At 55.1% G+C, this 15,032-nt stretch overlaps 1 protein-coding gene across 9 annotated transcripts in view; it reads left to right on the plus strand.

Annotated features, from left to right (window-relative positions):
- The first annotated feature begins 343 nt into the window (after window positions 1–343).
- The window catches only part of NCOR2 (nuclear receptor corepressor 2), a 155,300-nt gene continuing 140,611 nt past the window's right edge, over window positions 344–15,032 (plus strand). For 3 of the 9 annotated variants that reach the window (XM_088532511.1, XM_088532517.1, XM_088532515.1), the window contains exon 1: window positions 345–437. The gene's annotated coding sequence lies outside the window, so the exon portion shown is untranslated. Of the gene's footprint in view, window positions 438–15,032 lie in introns of all 9 variants that reach the window. The other 6 variants (XM_088532506.1, XM_088532508.1, XM_088532507.1 and 3 more) reach the window with 3 other exon arrangements.

Here is a 15,032-nt window from a genome sequence, read left to right on the forward strand (position 1 = left end):
GGCGCGGCCCCGCTCCGCGGCGCGGGGAGGAAACGGTTAAAAGGGAGAGGTTGAGGCCCGGACTAGCCATAAGATAGCTAATATTTTAGAGGTTTTCAGAGCGCGGCTATAAAAAGGCCTAGCAGTATTTCAACTCAGCCATTGTCTGCTGGAAGCGGGCCAGCGTTGCCATGCCGACGAGGAATTATTACTTGCTGCTGGAGCTGGAGGAAAAGCTCATACTTTTGGCTTCAAAACAGGAGGGGTGGACTTATGTAATCCACTGTGTTTATAGGCTGAGACTGGCAGGAGCATTGAGAAATAATTACAGGCTTTCCATTTCATTTCCAGCTTGGTTTTAAGATTGTGTGGCCTCCTTTATTTATTTATTTTGAAGTTTGAGACGGTCGCTGCTCAAGATGCCCGCGGTGGCGGAGGTGCCGCGCGGGGGCCGCTAGGTAAGTGCCCCCCGGGGCTGACCGGGTGCTTTTTGTTGCGGTTTGTGTTTTTGTCGGGAGAGCTAAACTAGGCCACGGCGGAAAAGAAGTTGCTTTGGAAAAAACCTGGGGTTTGGCCCCGCGACACAGGAGCAGCGCGTGGTTTCGGAGGCTGCAAATGGGCTCCTGCAGTTTGCTCGGAGGTGGCGGGCGCTTGCTAAAGGAGATAAAGTGCAGGGTCTTGTGGGCAGCTTTATCCCCCCCCAGACCTTGTTGGCTTGGGGTGTTTATTTTCTGGGAGGAGGGAAAGGGGAGGGCAGCAGCAAAAAGGGAGAAAAAGTTTTTTCTAATTTTTTTTTTTTTTATTTTTGCGGAATATCCCCGTCTTCTGTGTTACTCCGTCGGCCCAGGGCGGATTTGTCGAGGTGATCAAAGCAGTTCTGCCGGTGTTTGGCGCTTCTGCGAGGTGAATTGCAAAGTTGGTCTGTAATTCATGTGGGTTTGTTCATCCCTGAAGCAGTCAGCAGATGATGCTGTAATTTGGGTTTGCCTGAAAAGCAGCGCGGGGTGTTTTGACTCCGGTCGCGGCGGTGGGAGTTTGCAGCTGCTGTTCTTTTTTTTTCCGCTGGCTCTTGCATAAAGAGAGTGGGTGCGGGTAAACTCCGCTTGCAAAACTCGAGGTCAGATGGTTTTGTGAAGGGTCCCGGGGCTGTAGCCTTTGGAAAGGATGTTTCTGACATGGTGGGAATTCCTTGCCCAGGAGGGATTACGGCAGCGGAGCTGGAAAGCGCTTGCCGAGTCCGGTCCGCAGGGCCCGGGGAGGGCCAGGCTCTGTTGAGGCTGGCTGCGATCCTCGTTCCGCTGCCTTCATTTCTCCTCCGGTAAATGAGAAGAACGTTATGACTTTGACTTCTTCAGTCTCTGTGACACCAGCCCTAAACTCACAGGAGCGGGGCCAGCCGGGTGTTTGGAGGGAGTAAGAATCCTTTTTGATACTCTGGAAACTCGCGGTTAGGCATATGGAAGCGGTAGCGTGCTGTGATTTATTGGTTATTATTATTATTTTTAATGTTCTTCACTGCATGGTGACCCACACTAGGGTTGTATTTTCAGTCCACGCTAATCTGTTGCCTCTGACCGTCGCTGTGGCATGGTGTGTGACGATTAAATATCATCGCCGCTGTCATGCGGGGTCCGCTCTGTAGAGCAGGGCACCGTCTGTCTCCTGGCATATGCAATTCAGCAGCTAATGCAGTATTTAGGTCCAATTACAGCCTCTTATTGATGTGTTTGGATCGTAAATGGGAATACAGAGACACGGTGACTCTGACTTGCATGAGGAGTCGTCCGCCATGTGCTATGGGGAGGAAAGTGCTTTTTTTGCAGTGTTTCCCACATTTGCTGTGTGTGTTTTGTAGTTACAGCACAAATTCTGGAGAGCAGCGAAATACTCCAAGAAATGTCCCTTGAAATGACCGACTTGACTCGCATTAGCAGTGGCACACGGGTGGGCACGCAAAATAATTCAATAATTTAATGATGCATGATGATGTTCTCTTACCACAGATGCTCTTGGACTAAACTTGAGTTATATTTGTTACTGCAAGGTTCTTTCTTCCTCTGGGACTCGAGCCAAGATGAACTGTATGTTCTATTCCTAAGAGTTACAAGTAATGTATGTGTGAATCTGTAGCATTAGTAATGTGAGTATACAAAACGTGCAAGTACGCCGAATTCGGGTACGCCGTGGCCGCAGACGCGCTCAGTGTGTGCAAGAACGCGGTGCGTGTCCGGGCAAAGCGAATCCCCGCTCCGCAGCTCCGGCTCGGCGCCGAGGCCGGGCCGAGCGGCCTGCTCCGCGGATCTGCGCCCATGTCGCGCCACCAGCCGCGTTCATGCGCGTAAAGGGTGTTTTGGAGCAATTACGAGCTGGAGTTGGAAGTCCTTGTGCTTTCGGGAGAAATCTGCCTAAAATACGAGGAAAAATGCACTTGTGTCCTAGCAAAGCGTTTTCAGAGCCGCGGGCGTTGCAGCCGCTGGAGCTCCTGGAGCCAACGCGCCCAAGGGCAGCCCTGGGTCTAATGTGCTTTCTTTTTTTGAGCCAATAAAACCAGCTTTCTGCCATAAATTATTTTTTTAATGTGAAAAACGAGAAGGTGGCAAGTGGCCAGCTCCCCCGCCTCCGTCTCCCGGCTCCGATGAGGTCATCTCCTCACAGGGCTGGTGCGGCGCCTCGGCCGCCATGGCGGGAGCAGCGAGGAGGCGGCCGAGGCGCGAGCGGGGCCGCGGAGCGGGAACGCGCGGCCGGGTCGAGCTAGATGATTCCAGAGGTCCCCTCCAACCTCAGCCGTGCTGCGATTCCCTGAAGCCGGAGCGGCCGCGGGGATGGCCGTGCCGCTCGGTCTCCTCGGAAGCGGCCGCGTGTGGGAAGGGCCGGCGCGCGCTCGGGCGGCGCGTGAGCAGCCGCAGTTGTGGCGCTCCTCGGCTGTGCCTGCTCCTGCCGGGATTTGCTTTTCCTTGGGAATTTCCTCAGTGCCCTCCTTTGAAACGGGCTCCCTAACGGCCCTGTGGACGTTCATGACCCGCTGGAGGATCTGCCAGAGCTCTGTGGCCCTGGCTGAGCGGCTCTGCCGAGAAGTTGGGTGTTTTTTTTTTTTCCTTTCTCCTCTAAACACCAGCCGACCGGCTGGTGAATTCCTGAGCTGTCGTCTCCTTGTCTCTCCCTGCCTTCCACCCCCGGCAGTGCCCGGTTTCTCCCTCCTCCGACGTGCGCGCGATGGGGAAGGCGGGAGCGCGTGCCGGGCCGGCCGGGCTGCGGGAGAGGTGGCTGTGCCGGAGCTTGCGTTTGGAGGGCTCTTCCCGTGTGCCCAGGCGCCTGGTCGGGGCAGTCTTCATGTGGGGGCCGCTCTCAAGCAGCCCTTCCGTAGCTGCTGTTATAAACGCATCATTTCCGCAGTTTTCCAAGCGCGTTCTTGCCGTCCCGTGCCTTTGCCGCAGACCGTCTGATTCGGGTCAGCCCGGGGCCGCGGTGCGTGGCGGGGAGGAGGCTGTTTTGTGCATCTCCTACTCCATCGTTGCACCGCTCCGTCCCGGCTCGTGGGAAGTGTAGCCAGCTGAGTCAGTTCTGCATGATCTTGCTGTCCGCGTTGACCCAAACGGGTGTAAACTGTGAGGAAATTTGTTTTCTTGTGTAGGAATTGAGCCTTTGTCTTAAAGAGGAATCATGGGGGGACGGAGGGGGTGCGGATGGCAGGAGATGGGTAGCCACTCGTTTTCTGAAACGTCTTTGAGGCCCTCGGGACGTTGTGTTGGGTGGAAGGGTGTGCGTTTTCCTGCAGGTTCCTTGCCCTGATGCCGTGCGGTGCTCGTGGAGCCGTCCCTGTGCACGGGCTGCACCGGCCGCTGCCCTCGTGGGCCGTGCAGGGTGAACCCGGCTCGCGGGTGAACCGGGCAGCGAGGGCAAGGAGGGTGGCAGGAAGCAGCCGAGGTGACATCTGCTGACGCGAGGCCCGTGAGCTGAGGGTGACACCTCTGCGGCGGATCAGCCGCCATCAGCAGCGCTTTGCAAAGGCTGCTGCAAACCTCTTTATTTATATATTTAATTTTTAAGAAAAACAGTGGAGGCGCAGGTAGAGGTGCGACTCTAGTCTGTGGTGAGGGTGCAAATGAAGGAGCGCGGCTGGAAATGAGTGAGGGGAGGGGGTGTACAGGGGTCCAGCAGGTTTCCTACCCTAAGGCACAAACTTGAAATGAAAACTGCTGCGGCATCACAGCTTGTGGCAGCCTTTAAGGTGCCTGTAACTGCAGCTGCTCTCGCGCCGCTCGACCCCAGCGATGCCTTCTGCTCGCTTAGGCTTTGCCCCCGCAGCCTCGATGCTGCTCCTGCCCGTGCTCTTAGCCCGTCTCGCCCTCGCCGCTCGAGGAGGGAGCGAGGCAACCAGATCTGATAATTCCAGCGAGCAGAACTGTTCCCCTGAGCCCTTTATAAAGAAATAAAAAGGCTCTCCTCCTCCCTGCTTCTCTTTGAGTACAAGCACTTTACCCTCTTGGATTCCCTGCAGGCTCCTCATACTGCTAAAATTGAAACATCAAGATGTCTGAGGCAGCAGGAATTACCATCAGTGTTTTGACACCTGGAGGTACAATTTCTATTAGCTTTTATATAAAAACAACACCAGTTTTGCCAACAGAATTCTTGTTAAATAATGCATGAAGACCCTGCTCCTGACAATAGGGGTTTTTTTTTGTGTTCTCGGACAATGAATTAATATCTGTGACCACTGGAAAAAATATGTACTCGCACACAGAAATGTATAGGCATATGCACACACACACTTAACTCCTGGGGACAGAGTTAATTATCCTGTTTGCTAATTAAGTGGGAAGGTGGGGAAAGCAATTCAAGGCTGGTCTTTTCAGCGTGGCTCGAGTCTTTGTGTTTTCTCGGAAGCAATAAAAGGCAGTTTTCCTGGTAAATCAGAGTGTTGGTAAGGCAGAGCCTGGGAGGAGGCCGCGTGCCCTGCAGCGGAGGTGAGCGCGGGGCAGGAACGGGCTCCGGGCACCGCTTGGCACCAGGCATACGCTCCGAGCCCCGTTTTGGGGGAGCGCAGCGGAACAGGAGGGCGCAGCATGTGGATGCGACTGCTAATAGTTAGCATCAAAGCACAGTTTTGACATTTCTAACCTAATAATTGTTGCTGCACGCGAGAGCCTGCTTATTTTCCTTTTCACCATGAGATGCTTTGACAGAGGAGTAAAGTCCCATTTTGACGTTTCTGTCATTTTAACTAAAGAGAGAGATTACAGTAAATTGGATTAAGTGAAAATCTTCTTCAGATGTTTGTGGTTTGGGCTGATTTATGGATAGATGTCATTTGAACGTCATTCCGCATTTTTTAAGCATCTGCTTGATGGTTGCTCTAATGTTGTTACTACAAATAGTCCATACAGATGAGGGAGCGCTGAGCAAGAAGCAGTTGCCCATGACAGATTTAACTCTAGTACGTGGCACGGGGACAACAAGACACTGTTCTTTTCCTGTTCCCAGCAATCTAATGCCAGATTCTCTAATGGGTGCTTTTTTCTCATTTGAGTTCTTGCTGTTAAACTCTTACTGAGAGACGTGCTTTTTCTTTTTCTTTCTTCTTTTTTATCAGTATTTTTCCTGCCTCAAAGACATGGCTCGGAGCAGAAGTTCCTTACCATGGACTTGCTGCATCACGGCTTGCCCGTGCCCTGGCACCAGTGGGAACATTCTGCCTTGCTGCACTGGGGCAGGATCCCCCTCACGTCCCCGTTGCAGAGTCCTTTCAGCCACAGCGAGGGGCTGTTACTTTTCCTGGAACCAAACCCTTCTCTTAAGCACTGCTGGCTACCTAATGCAGCCGTGATGCAAGAGCGTTTTGTCCATCTCTTGATATTCCCAAAAGACAGCAGTGGAAGTTCTTCCGTTAAATTAATAGTGAGACATCTTAAATATATATGTTCTTCACGGCTTCAGCTCTCTCAGCTGCTCAGAAGCTGCTGCTGCCATTTGGAAAACTGTGTGATCCCTTGTGGGTGGCGATGGGTGTAATGGAATCCGCCGGTGCCATCGCGGACAGGAGGCCGCGGTGATGGGCGCGATGGGATGAAGCCTTTGTGCGAGGGGCGGCGGGCGGTCTGCGGCCTGCGTCACATCGTTTGCACGGATATTTATTTTAATTCCCCGCACAACTTTGGAAAATTCTTCCAAACATCTCAAAACCGCATGTTTTGAGTCTTGGCATAGAGTTTTATGCATTTCAGTTATCTCTGAAAGTTCTTTGGAGGTTTAATGTTGGTTTGAAGCTTTTTACCTCCACCGTGAGCTTTGTAGGGTCGTTTGCTGCCAGTTTGGCCTCCTGAGCTCCTCTCCTCTAAGCCGGGTAGTGCTAGTGCTGCCTAAGGGAGCGTGTGGATGCGTTTGGGGGCTGAAGTGTGCAAATCCGCCCCTTAAAAGATCTAAGAGGGGGATGTTGTATTGTGTCTGCATTAGTTCCTACAGTCGGGGACGGGAAGCTGCAGGTGTAGAGGGGAATCAGTGCTGGAGGCCCAAGTGCATCAAACCCCAACGTCTCCCAGTGCTTCCTGCTTCCCTGCTGGGCCAAGCCTGGCAGGTCGGATTTGCAGTGTCTCTTAGCACCATTTTGGGGGTTTTGGGGTTTGTTTCCTGCGTGCTCACCCTCCCCAGGAGGTATCAGAGCGCTGGCCGACGCTCTCACGCGCTGCCCTCGTGTTCTCAAGACTTGGCCGTGCAAGTGCCTGCCTGCTTTGCTTGTGATTCTGAGTGCAGTTATTAAAATATCTTCAATATTGTTTTCTGTGATACGGGTCTTTGTAGAAGATCACGCTACTGAGAGCAGATAAGTTTGTAATCCTGCTTAGTGGTTGATCTTGCCCTATCTGAGTGCGCTGCCGTTACATAAGAGACAGTGACCTGAAATCCTCCTCTTAACCACGCGGATAGGATGCCTTTCCCTTCTCCCCTTTGCACACAGTAGCACGATTCAGATTTTTTAAAGTGTTTTAGAGGTTAAAGGTTTTACTTGGAAAACAGAATCGCCCCTAATAATTATTCTCCAGACTGGCGTGCCAAAGAAAACAGCAGTGTGAGGGGTGGGGTGGGTTTTGGAGGTGTGGATACAGCGTCATTCTGAGGGCTCGTGTCGTTTGGCCCGTTGCGGGGCTCGGAAGTGTCTGTAAATTTGGGTTTTCTGCAGCTCTCTGCCCCCGAGGAGGCAGCACCAAAGAGCAGAGCTGGAGCTGCGCTGCTCCGAGGGAGCGCTGGGACAGACGGAGCCTCGAGGGAGGGCCCAGGCGTCCGGGCTCTGCTCTGTCTGTTATCGACACCCCTTTGAAGGGCAGCGGGACAGGTTCGTAGCAGAGGGGAAGGGCAGGCTCCCGTGAGCAGCCTGAGAATCGCCCCCGTGTCGGAGCTGCCCCCTGCCCGCGCTTGCTGCTCTCCCGTCCTCGACGTCGCCCCGTGTTGCTGCCCTTGGAGGAGCTCTCCCTTCCGCTCGCTGGGGCCCTGCTCCCTCGCAGCCTTCCAGCCATGAAGCAGCTCCAGGCTGGGCTCAGGTGAGACACCCGCTCCACGCTGGAGCTCAGCAATGCCCCGCGCTTTGTTGCTTTATTTTTTGCCCTGTTGAGAAAAGCTCCATTAGAGACTTGGTGTAAAAAGCTCCATCTGGCTGGTTGTGTCACTTCCACCCATGTCCGCCTCGGCGCTGACCATGGGAAGAGCCCCGTGTCTGAGGAGGAACCTTCTGTGGGGCCTTTGCAAGGGAGCAGCAGCTTGGGGTGCTCGGAAAGCCAAAATGTGGCCCTTTAATTTAGGGAAAACCCTGGGAGTAGGAGTATGGTGTGAGAGCTTTCCTCTATGAGGATTTCCAGCCTTTTGCACCCCATGTTCCCCTGGGAAGAGGGCAGAGGTTGCTCATGTGTTCAAGCAGAGGGCAAGGATGGGAATTCTTGCTCCTAGCCAAGGAGTTGGCTCCTTGTAGCCGGTGGAGCCAACCCCCCGGCAGGCTCTTCCCCCCGGCCCCACTCACAGGAGACAGAGGAAACAGCCCGAGGGTTTTGCCTGCGCCGGGGGTGCATCCGTGACGGCTCCTCCGCGTCCGTGATGGATCCTCCCCGCGACAGGCTGCAAATGGGAGCTCTCGGGGGAAATTAGCCTGCAGCTTTTGCCTTTATTAAATATGCTCCGCCGTCATCCCCAAGGGTCGCTTTTTAGCGCTCTGCAGCGTTTCGCCTGTGCTTCTAACATCCCCTCCATAAAACGTGCCCGTGCGCGGCACGCGTTTGCGTTCCAGCCTGCGTGCAAATTGTTAATAAGTGATGGGTAACAGTCTGATCCTCAGGTCCGCAGCACGGCTGCCTCTTACCCAGACAAGAACCCCAGCTGCAGGTGCTGCAGGTTATTGCAGAGGCTGATGGCTCACTTAGAGCTATTGATTTAGCCATTTATTAAAACACCTACTTAATGATTGATTAAGCCTTTATAAACTATTTGTAACTTTTAAAATGTGACCTGATGCATTGTAGCTCCATTAGCATCTAGCTAATAAAACACACCGTGGGCCTGAAATGCCTATTAGGTTGACAGAAATTATATTTTGGCCTAGATGTGTTGCAGTTTAAGCACCCCGTTACGGATTATTCTCGTGCTTTCCAAGGCACTGAAGTACAATCTGTGTCCATAGGGCAGGCCACGAGCCTGATCAAACAGTAGCGTTTTCCCAGCTCCGCTTTGCTGGGACGCTCTATTTTTCCTGTCCAAGAGAGCTAAAAATGCTCCATGAGGAGAAAAGGGCCGATTGGAGGCACACGAGGTCCGGTTTGGATCTAGCTGCGGAGGCTGGAGGCTGCCCTGGAGAGGAGGAGGCTCCGACTGAGCTCTGCGCCTCCGCTGCTGTCTGGATGTCTGTTGTCTTCCTGGGTTTTCCCTTTATTTAACCAGGTACCCAAGTCTAGAAGTAGAACGCAGCCTACAAAATTGCAGGGCATTTTATTTTTAATTCTTTTTTTTTTTTTATCTCCACCTAGAAACAGTTTTTCCGAGAACTGTTCAACTTTCCGTGTGCTGAAGCGAGACGGAGCTGGCTGAGGGATGAGCTGTGTAACGGGATATCTGAATTGCAGCAGGAAACCTGCTCCGCTTTAACCAGGCCTAGCTTAAAACTGCAAAATCAGCCAAACCGGTGCAAAGTCCAGCCTGGAAGCTGCTCTCCCTGATGGATGGCAGTTCTGCTCCAGTCGGTAACGCGGCTGAGGGGTGTTTGCACGTGCAGCTCTGCCGAAATCCCTGCCTTTCTCACGGGACTGAACTTGGTCCGCAGGAAACGGATAAGGTTTGGCAAGGAAGCGCCGCTCCACGTGCTGGCGTCCGTCCGTGCCCTCGTCCGCGCTGCTTATCCGCTTGTGCCGGGGGATGTCGGAGCAGCGGGAAACCCGCGCGCTGCAGGGGTGGGAAGCGGGGAGGGAAGGGCTGGCCCCGCGCCCCGGCGCGGAGCTCCCAGCCAGCTGCTCGGCAGCTGTTCTCCCTGCCGGGAATTCAGCCGGGAGCCTCTCTGCCCTCGGAGCGCGCGGTCCCTGCGGAAGGGCGGCCCGCCGCGGTGCAGCAGCAGACGGCGCGGGCTGGCGGCGTCTCCCCGGAGTTCCCGGCGGCAGAGCCCTCGGCAGATTGAATCCCTGCTGCTTCCAGCTCTGCGCCCCCTTACCTCCGTTCGGGGGAGTTCCTGGGCCCTGTTTCGGGCCGGTGATGGGTCCTTGCGTCAGAGGTGGGTGATGCTTCCAGCTCTGCACTCGCTTCCCGCTCACCCTCTCGCTCTCCTTTGGCAGAGGCAGCTCCTTGTGGGTTCATAACATAAACGTTAGTTTTGTGCCAGTGTCCCCATAGCCTGGTTCTGAATCACCTTCCAGCCCTTCATCCGTTGCTGGAACATTAAGGGAATAACAGGAATGTTCTCCTGTGAGCACTGACTGCAGTGCTGCTCCCGCGGCGCGGGGAGAAGCCGCCTCCCTGCAGTGCTCCCGCTCCCAGCGCGCGGATCCCCTGTGCCGTGAACCGCAGCCCTTAGCACATGGGGATCCCCTTTCCAGATGTTCCTGCCCATGGGAGCCTGGAGGAGGCTGCAAGAGCGCCCGGCCGGGGCGCACAGGAGGACCCTGCGTGTCCCGCGCGGTCTGGCGACCGCTGTGCGAGCAAACCGCTATTCCCCCTTGGGTATTTTAAAAAGACTCGGCTTTTCTGGGCTTTTTTCTTACTATTTTTCCTCCTTTCCCCTGGGCAGGGGGTGTGCGTTCCCTCCCTGGTGAGGGCCGGCAGAGTCGCCACGTCCGAGCGGAGCCGTGGTTGTGGCGAGGGCGTTGGGCGACGCGCGGGCCCCGCGAGCGTCTCGCGAGCCCGCTGGCCTCGGCACGCAGGGGAAGGGCGCTCGGGGGCGAGCGCTGCTTCGGCAGCATCCGCCAGGATCCCTGGGGCACTTGTTCACCTCGCGGAGACGGCTTCAGCGTGGGGAACTGGAGCCCCATCTTAGCCTCGATCTAGCCTCAGATCTAAGTTATGAACTCAGTGTGTCCCGGAGCTGGGAAATGTCCGTAAGGACCCCTCGGCGGCCTTCTGGAAAGGCCGTTATCCTGTTACTCGTTTCCGTAGCTCTGCAAAAGCCATATTTGACCTTGGGGCTGCTGCCGTTCCCTCTGCTTCGGTGCAGACCTGTCCTCACGTTCGGCCGCTGCGGTGCCGGGGCTCCTGTCCGGAGGAGGGCCCCTCCATGTCAGGCGTTTCCCTTGTGCTTTTCCCTTGTTTTCTGCCCCTCTCCGAAGGGCTGGAGCGTGAGTATCCGTATGAAACCTCTGGGTCACTGGGGCCGTCTGCTTGTGTGGGCGCTGCGGGGCGGCGAACGGGGCTCGTGTGAGGGCTCTCTTCCTTAGTCACACTTATCATTACTAATAGTCCTGGGTTCAGTCATGGCAAAAGCAGCCAGAAACGGTGTTTCTTTTCGTACAAGCCGATCGCTTGATTTTGTAGTAGAAGCTGAAATTTCTGTGTTGGAGAGTGATACCAAAGCTTAAATATACTGCAAAAAATGTTGTCCCACGGAGTGCCGCGGGCAAGTGGCAGAGCCAGGCTCGGCCGGGCGCCAGGGAAAGGGCCCTGGCCGCTGCTTCCCTTCCTTGCACTTGCCTGTCAGGCCACTGAGTAGGTTTATGGTTTGTGTTGTTGCTAATTATTGTGATTAAAAAAAAAAGGCACAAATCTCACAGCGTTTAGTGATTAAAAAGATGTTTTCTTTTTGTTTTCCCTGTTTTTCCTTCCTCCTCCCCCTAAGCTCTACTTTTGCAATTCATATGTTGTGTAAATCCCAGGAGGAATTTCCTAAAGTTGTGCTCAGGAAAAAGCTAGAAAATGTGACTCAAAGCAGAGATCTCAACCCTTTCCGTTCGGGGAGGCTTGGAGCTTCCCAGCGGAAGAGCCGGATCTTCTGGAAAAGCCGTGGCCGTGCAGCTGCCTTCCCGGGGCCGTCTGAGAGGGGGACGGAGGTGGCGACGGCCTCTCCTCCTTCCCTCCTGCCCGTGGCCTGGGGTTCTGCAAGGTGCTCCATGTTGCATTCAAATGCTGGAGGTTTTTGGTGCCTCTGGAAAGGCTTTGGCTTTGTTCGAAGCTATTAATTACCCAGAGCAGAAGGCTGAACCTGCCCGGTTCAGGGCTCCACCTGCTTGGACCTGTCTCTCCATGAGCTCCGTTCACTCCGGGAGCTCCGTTCCGGGGCCGGCCGCGAGCTCCAGCGGGGAGACGCGGGAGCAGCAGGAGCCCGGGGCTGAGGTTCCCTTAGTCACCCGGGCTGAGAGCCAGCTCCATCCCCTGTAATTGCGGGGCTCTTAGGAAAGAGGCCTTGTGAGGCCTCGTGTGCGACGGTCGATGGCGAGCGGCGGGGTCGGCGTCGCTGCGGGCAGCGCCCGCGTCCGAGCCCTTGGCTCTGCACACCTCGAGTCAAACGCATTGACCTAACACAGCCCAGCTCCCCAAAGGCTGCACTCTTGGGCCGTGCTTCATGGCACAGCCGCATGGCCTCTCGTACGTATTCCTGAGTACCCACGTTACAGGTCATCTAATTCATTTGCAGGCTCTGTGTTTCGCCTCCCTGGGGTAGCTGTGTTCCTTTGCACATGGCTTCCTACGGAGGCGCCGAGCCGTGCGGTTTGTCACAAATAGTTCAGCTCTTCTGCTGAAACGCTCTTCAAAGATCCTTGTGTGAAGCCGAGACTCCTGAATCATTAGAGCATCATGAAAGAAAGGGAATAATTTAGAACATGAAGATGTTTTGTCGTCTTTGAAAGGGGGAATGTGCGAAAGGAGAAAATGTTTAGTAATACAATCTGCCTCAAAGACTTTATCTTAGGAAATTCAGAAAATGCGGTTCCCTTCTCTTTCAGGATGTAAATAATCAAAAATGTCACTCCTGAGCTGGGTAATTTGTTCAACAAAGAATCTCAAGGAGACGAGGCCCTCGGCTTTCATGGCGCGCCCGAGACATCAGAGGACCCGTCTCTGCGGCGGTGCGAGCTAAAGCGTTTGAAAACCAAATGAGCAGCGTTTGGTGCACAAATAACGCGGGTGCTTTGCAGCCTGCAAAGGGTGAGAGCTGCCCATGGCCAAGGCCAGTCCCGGGGCGCCGCAGGGGGACGCAGCGATGACGGGTGTTACGGGGCGCCGCGCCGTGCGGTACTTGGGGGCACGGCTCCAAGAGCCGGTGCTTTCTGTGCTCCCCAGTGCACATGGGCAAGAAGTTTGGGTTTTTCCACTTCATTTGCGGTTGTGTGTGTGTTAAACTGAGATCAGTGCTGAGTGAGAGTTGTGATATTGAAGCAGGTGTTTAACTTTAGGAGGCACCGCTGCAGCGGTGCGTGTGCGGGGCAGGGATCCAGGGACAAGCAGGACATCTGCCCTCAGGAGAAGGGAAACCCCTGGCTCCAGAACTGCCGAATTGGCCGTTGGGACTGACGAGGCCCCGCCGGAACCGCCGCGTCTCAGCGGTGCAGAGAGGGGCCGGGGGGATCTCTGCCCCGTTCTCATCTGGCTGCTTTGGCTGCTCCCACCCAGTCTGTGCTTGGGCTTGTGGTTGTGGCTCCTCTTTCCTAACCCCATCTCCTGTCCCGTGCAATGCCCAAGCCTGGGTGGGGGCCTTTTTTAAAAATATTTTTAAAATTTCCTCTTCTGACATTTCTATTTGTCTTTGCAAATCATCTTCAGCAAAGGCCTCACGGGGTTTAATTTGTTTTCTATTTCCAGCCTGCACTTAAAATAACTCCTCCGTTTCACGAACGGCCTATGCATGAATCCAAATCCCCCCTTTTTCCGCGTGTCTCTTCCCTCCTCCTCGGCAGCGGCTGTCGTTACGCGCCGCGTCCCTTCGGGGAGCGCAGCCTGCAGCTGCAGCGCGGGGGGACGTGGCCGTGTGCGTGCGGACGGGCCCCGGGGAAGCGTTTGAACCGGCCCGAGGGCTCCCTGCCGCACGGGAAGCGTCGCCTTACGTGACCCGGAGCCACCGCGTCCCGGCTGCCTTTGCCGCTGGGCCCTGGTGGTTCGGACTTCTTAAATGGGAAATGCTCAAGCTTTTTAAATGAACGAGAGGGGAAAATCCGGCGACAGGAGCGTTGAAACCAAAAAGGAGGAGCGCAAGATAACAAAACGCAAAGAGCCAAGGGCTGGTGTGATGCTGGGGACCCTGTGTGCCGGGTGCGAGGTTTGCGCAGCTGAATGAGGTGCTGTTCCTGCAGCCGAGCAGCGATGAGGGAGCGCTTCAGCCAAGGAAACGGGTCAGGCCGGCTCCTCTGGGCACACGGAGCCGCGTGAGGCCACCGAGCCCCGGGGCGGCCGCGCGTCTCGTCCCCGCTCAGCGGCAGCAATTACAGCAGCAGTTACAGCGCGCGGGAGTTACAGCGTGTGCTTTCCACTGCCAGGAGCGCTGGGCTCCCCTGTCGTGTCGCTGCTCGGAACAGCCTGTCTGGGCAGCCTGCGTTCCGCGGTGCTGGCAGGGCCCGGCGCTCCGACCTCGCTCCGCGCTGCTGCCGTGCCAAGAGCCGCGCGCGGATGCAGGCGCGGGTTATCTCGGGGCAGAGCTCGCACGGGTCCTGTGCCCAAAATAGCTTGGAAAGACTGAAAACGGGTAACGCAAGTCACAGATCCTGCTTTGCCGCTTCCCGCAGCAATGGGAGCAGGGAAGGGAAGTCGCTTTCATCGCGATTCCAAACCAGCTCCGCATGGAGCAGCCGCACCGTGGGAGAGCCCCTGCAGCCTTGTGGTTTCCAGCATGGAGGAGGCAAACGAGGACATCAAACTGCAGCTCCTGAGCTCCCTCCATGGCCTTAGGGACTGGTTTTATCTTCCTCCTGGGATAACATCCTGCGCCAGGCAGCTCCGACGAGGCGCCGGCCCATCCCGTCCTCCCCTGGTGTCCCGATGTAGCTGCTCGTGGCTCCGCACCGTCACTCAGAGAGGAAACTCAGGGAGCTCGGGAGGTACCTGGAACTTCATGGAGATCGGGAGATATCTGGCCAAAAGGGAAGAGGGAGGAGAGTTGTAAATGGAGACACCTCAGAGGTGGTTGTGGGGATGCAGCTGGGGAATGGGGCAAGAGCCACGCGTTGGTGTTTAATGACAAGCGTAAAAAGATGCAGGTTTTTAGAAAACCAACCAAGTCTTCCTGGCTGCTAAATACGTGATGACTTTCCTCCTCCAGCAACAACAACAAAAAATATATATGTATGTATATATATCTCCCTCAGTCAACCCATATATTCTGAAATAAGTTAAGGAATTATTTAAGATATACAAGTTAAGGAATAATTTAAGATGAGTGGTTAATGCCACGTCACAGTGGTCGTCTCCCAGAGCCCAGCCTGGTACGTGCTGCCCGTTGCCTCTCGGCGAGGTCTTTTTGCCGTCGGTTTGTGGGCTCCCTCCTAACGTCTTTTGCAGACCATCCACGCTCTGCAGACCACAGGTTGAGTAACACTCCTCTGGCCTTAAGAAACAGAGTATTCTGTTAATCTCATTTCAGCATGTCTCTATTTAAAAAAAAAAAATTA

Source organism: Tinamus guttatus, unplaced genomic scaffold, assembly GCF_059628265.1.
Source record: "Tinamus guttatus ecotype Peru unplaced genomic scaffold, ASM5962826v1 Tinamus_guttatus_pri_ptg000459l, whole genome shotgun sequence".
Lineage (NCBI taxonomy): Eukaryota > Metazoa > Chordata > Aves > Tinamiformes > Tinamidae > Tinamus > Tinamus guttatus.